The sequence below is a fragment of the Marmota marmota genome, unplaced genomic scaffold (assembly GCF_001458135.2).
Source record: "Marmota marmota marmota unplaced genomic scaffold, marMar, whole genome shotgun sequence".
NCBI classification, from domain to species: Eukaryota; Metazoa; Chordata; class Mammalia; order Rodentia; family Sciuridae; genus Marmota; species Marmota marmota.
In genome coordinates this window covers 30,564,730-30,570,138 of record NW_026000241.1, presented here as the reverse complement: position 1 = coordinate 30,570,138, position 5,409 = coordinate 30,564,730, and the positions used below count along the sequence as shown (strand labels likewise).

The 5,409-nt window shown below is 35.6% G+C and overlaps 1 pseudogene; it reads left to right on the top strand.

The window, feature by feature from the left end:
• Positions 1-3,198: 3,198 nt before the first annotated feature.
• Positions 3,199-4,211, top strand: LOC107145136 (annotated as a pseudogene).
• The last annotated feature ends 1,198 nt before the right edge of the window (positions 4,212-5,409 follow it).

The window sequence follows — 5,409 nt, the reverse complement described above, 5'->3', positions numbered from 1 at the left end:
CCTTTTCAAAGCGAAGATACCCCAAAATAAGCAAAATGAATGCATAATAAATAAACAAGAGGGCATTAGTACAGGACTGAAATTTTCCAAATCTCAACAGAAGCAAATGCCCAATACAGACCAGAATGCTGTCATATTGAGAGAACAGCATTTACAGCTCAGAGAACTGAAATTTAACAGAACATCTGATGTCCGGTAAGGAAAATGCTGTGTTAGAGAAAAAAAAAAAAAAGGTATAGTGCTATAAATTATTTGATAAAAAATACATCTTAATCCTTGAGTTTAGGTTTAGAAGATTACCCATCTCAAAACCATTAAAATAATTTCTCACACACTCTCTTTTTATCACCTTCCTTAGTTCTTTCAGGATACTAACATGGAATAGGTTATCTCTTAAAATAGTCTGTTCATTTCTTGTATATTATTATTGTCCCATATTTCAACAGAATTGCACTACTTATTAGAACAATTACACTTAAGTGTATGGAGGTTGTATAAATTCTGTTTCTTTCAATGCTTTTTAATCATTATTGATGCTAGTTTTCAATTCTGTTCAGTCTAATTGAGTCCCACATATGTATAAGATAGATTATAGGAAAAAACGTTGTAAGAATATTTGGAAGTAAAACTTATAAGACTTCATAATTACATAATTGATGAGATAGTGAAGGTAAAATTAAGACAGTAAATATTTTTTACAAAATATTTGAATGAGATTCTTACTTTAAATGATTGAGTAGTTAGAAGCAGTTAATAATTTTCCTCACCATTAGAACAATAGCCTATCACTAATTATTAATCTGATAAAAGTCAAGTGATATCTGGAATTTGGATATCTCTTGGTTGTTCATAAGAAAATTTTCATAAAGAAATATGATTTAAGAGACTGGACTGTAGGTAGAGGCTGGGACAAGTGAAAAATACTGATAAGCAGGTAAGATTGCAGAGACATGGGAGGGAAACATCTATCATAGAGAAGCGAATATATATGACTTGGGCAGAGGAAGACTCAAGACAAATGAATGTGAATACATGACCATAGAAAAGTAGAAAATAATATAAGGCCACAATAGAAGGATCGTCAAGTAATGTGCAAGGGAAAAATTATCTCCTTAATTTCTCCCCTCTGTAACTGAATGCACTGGGTTCTCTTTTGGATGAATGCAAAGCCAATGAGTACAACCAGAAGATAAATTAATGGAGAAAGGTTTATTACCTGTAGTGAGTAAGGAGAGCCCTGAAATTATCTCCAAATTGATGTTCTCACCAAAGAAGGGAAGCATAAAGTTTTTTTCCAAGGAGAGTATACATTGTCTTATAGGATCATCTTCAGGGGTAGCACATTTCTGAGCATGTTCAGTACAGGATCCTAATGCAGGAAGAAAAAATAGTGGACACATTTTTGTGTGTATTTAGTTCATAGACTTTAGTTCATGCAGCTCAAGTTTGTAGAGCACAATAAAAGGGTTAATATGGTGGACAAAAATGCTTCTAGGTATGGCCAGTTCCAGGTTATAAATATCATGGACACAAATACTTCTTGGGCATGCTCAATTTGATATTATAGTGAGCTAAGTTTACTCTATGTGCCTAACAGAAAAAAGTGGGAGTGGTTCTGTGACCTTAGTGATCTTGGCTGGTTCTTCATAAGTTTCTCCAAATAGTTTTGGCTGAAACTAAAGGGAAGGACACTTTGAAGGTGATTAAATATAGGAATTTGCCCCTAAAGGTGCCTGTCTTTCTTAGTACACAACACTTCCAAGTCCCTACTTTACTTTGTGAATTCAAGTCTCACCATAATATGTTTCTTTAAAACACAAAACTTAATGGAACTCCAAATCATTTATAAATGCTGACTGGGTGAAGTTTCCCAACACTTTCATGCTTCAAGAAGTAATTCCTACTTTTCACCCAAACATCAATGCAATATCACATTTTTAGAGAAATATTTCCAGGTTTCATGTGTCTAGCTGAAGCCAGTGTGAACATTCAATGTTTCTTGGGAAAAATTAATGGCATTTTTTTTAATCTCAGAAGAGAAAAATGTATTTTATTACTTCCCCTTGACTGATATATATTGATGGAATGGTTAATAAATTAACGTTAAAGATCATGTGGGTTTTAGAAGTCAACATTTTATTTTCATAGCATGTTACTTGCATAACAGTTGTATTTTCTCTAAGTGTACTTTGTCTCTAAATTTACTAGCAGTGAGGAAATGTTTCAGGATTGTCCAAAGTTGATAATTTGTAGATCTCTGGGCAAAAGATGGTCTAAGATGTTGGTGACCTACCATAGATTTCAAGCTGGACAATTTTGGAAGGAGGCAATAGTTGGGGGAAAAATTTGGAGAGCAAGATACTGGGGGTCTTAAGGCAGTTGAAAATTATTAATTTCATGATGATCTCATTGAAGAATTAGAAAATGGAAAGCTGCCCTTTAATTGTGAGATGTAATGGTCCTCAGTTTTTATATTTGTTGATTTCTGGAAAGTGAGAAAACACAATTATTTCTTTCCTATTTTTTTTTTTTTTATTTTTAGACCCTGGGTGAAGTTTAGACCCACAGCATGGCATGTGACATCTGGCATCCTAGTAGTCTTGTGTATGGTTTTGCTGACAACAGTGAGTGTCTTGCTTTCAACTGTAAGTAATTAAAAAAGCAAGTGACTCTCTATGAGGCTTTTAAGCCTATTCCAGAAGGCTCTTCCTCAGGTCATAAGCCCTTGGACAGGAGGGCATATTACTCAAAGATTCCTCAGCAGCCCCTGATTACAGGTCTGCATCCTCCAGTCCTTTAATAAATACTCACCAGACAACAAAACACCATTACAGATGTAATGCCGCAGTCTGGCTGGGCACAAAATAACTGAGCCACCACGAGGCACTTGTAGGTTCAAACAAGAACTACTTTATTGCCAGAACCCCACCGGAACACTCTTGAACTCCCTGGAAAACCCGGGAGAACCAACGGGAACTCAACAGGAACTCAAAAGTAGCGGACACCTGAGGCAGCAGGAGCCGCCCCATTGCCAGACAGCAGAGGTCTACACACACAACTGAATACACAGCTTGTTTCAATCCAACATCATCCAGTTACAGCAATCAGTCATTATCTTAATAATTATACATAGCTTAACTCAATTATCATCATCTCAATGGCTCGCCGGGTCACCTCTCAACCACTCCCTCTGGCAAAATGCTAGGCGCCATCCCAACCTGGCCGTGGCTCCCAACAATGAAAGAAGAAAATCCTGTCTTCAAAATTCCTCCATGTCCACGTGAAAGTTTGGAGAAAGAATCTTTTTTGATGACATAAAGGGCATTGGGTCTCATGAGCCAATAAAAATTAAAACCCAGTCAGTCCAAAAATCATTTGAACTTGCATCAGTCATTCAGTTAAATCCCTATAGAATTGCTGAAACAAAGTCTCTGCAAAACAACCAAGATGCATTCTTTGAAAATATCCAGTGATCCAGGAGCAGACCTTTCTCGGTATAAAATGGATGTTACTGTAATTGATACAAAGGATGGCAGTCAGTCAAGATCAGGAGGAGAGACAGCACACATGAATTGTATACTGTTCAGTGAAACTATGCTTCTAAAGATGAAGAACAGCAAAAAGGAGAGAAAAATCCAAATGGAGAAAAAAAATGAACTATAGTTTGGAAGATATGTTTGATTTCACAACACGTGAAGAATATGAATCTTGTTTGGCAGATAATTTCCCCCAGATGGCAGATGAAGAGGAGGAATGGTTTGCTGCCACAAAGAAACCAAACATACAAGTTGATCAACAATATAAAGTCAAGCAGAAAATATTTCTGGAGTCACATTTTAAAGATGGTCAGAGAGACTAATTTCCAAAAACTTCCTCATATTGAGGTAGTTCAGAAAAAAGAAGAGAGAAGAAAGTTGTTTGAGCACACATGTAAAGAATATGAAATATTTTTGTTAGTAGTATTATGCAGATATGCCAGGAAAAGAAAGAAAAAAGAAGTTAGCTTCATGCTCAACACACCAATTTCGCTATATTCCACCAAGCACACCAGAGAATTTCTGGAAAGTTGATTTTCCTTCCACACAGACTTGTATGGAAATAGGTTATATTAAGGAAGATCTGATATTTGTCCCCATTCAAAAAGACGGCAACCTTACAACACAATGTTTTCTCCAAAACACAAGGAGCAGAAGACAGATATATATATTTGAAGTGAAAACTAAAGGATGGAGGAAAGTTTTTCCTTTTTTAGTTATTTATAGTTAAAATTGGTATTAAACATCAATTACTTTAGGTTAAAATTTAAATTTTAATATATTTCCTTCTATTATGTGAAACTTTGTCAACTCTTGAAACACATGACCAAAGGGAAAAAACCAAATCCTTATAAGCTAATGCTAAAAATATAATGTTGATAATATGCCTCTTGGGAAATCATCAGGTTTTTTCTTTTCTTTTTCTAATAACTTATTGTACCTCCCTCATTGTTTGGCTAAGCAGTGGGGAAGAGGTTGTAGGAGGTTGACCATGTTTAAGAAAACTATATTGTCCATTGAATTAATGGAGGTAGTATTCACAATGTTTAAAAATAAAAGAATAAAAGATCATAAGCCTAGTTTCTCTCCCCACCCCATCCTTTCCCCAACTTTTACTTTTTCTCTCAGATAGCTTCTAAACCCAGGAGCTATTCCCATGCTGTTAAAAGGGGCATAGGACCCAAGCTAAATGGGTCCCTCTGGACAAGCATGACAAATAGGCTTTATCTGCCATAAACATCCACCCTATTCCTCACAGTCTTAAGATTCTGTTGTAGGGCTCATGCTAGAAGGCACCAAATCATTTGATTTAGGCTCAGATTACCTACAATTAACCAATGTACTGAAGCTCTTTGTGGAGTTAAATCATCTCAGAAGGAATTCATTTTGAAGTTTAAGACCACATCCTTAGTATAAAATACTGTTACTTTCCCCTACCATAAAAAGTTCCTTATGGGCTGGGGTTGTAGCTCAATGGTAGAGTGCTTGCCTTGCATGCATGAGGCCCTGAGTTCAATCCTCAGCACTACATAAAAATAAATAAATAAAAATAAAGATATTATGTCCATCTACAACTAAAAATATATATTTAAAAAAATTTCCTTATGGATTCTCAGGGCTTTGGCATTGGATGATTTCTCAAGTCTTTTTATAATTTGTATATATGTCACCTCGAAAACACTAAAAGAATGTCATTTTATTTCTTACAAGTGTCATAAAGTTTTCTCTTTCATGAAATGAGTTGGTTTTGAAGAAAGAAAAAATAATTCTCAGATGCTGCTCTAAAAGCTAATGACAAAGCCCAACCAGGTTAAGAGTAAAAGGTCAGTTCCCCTCCTGAGCAAGTGTTGGTAGGAAGTGTTGCCTGTACATA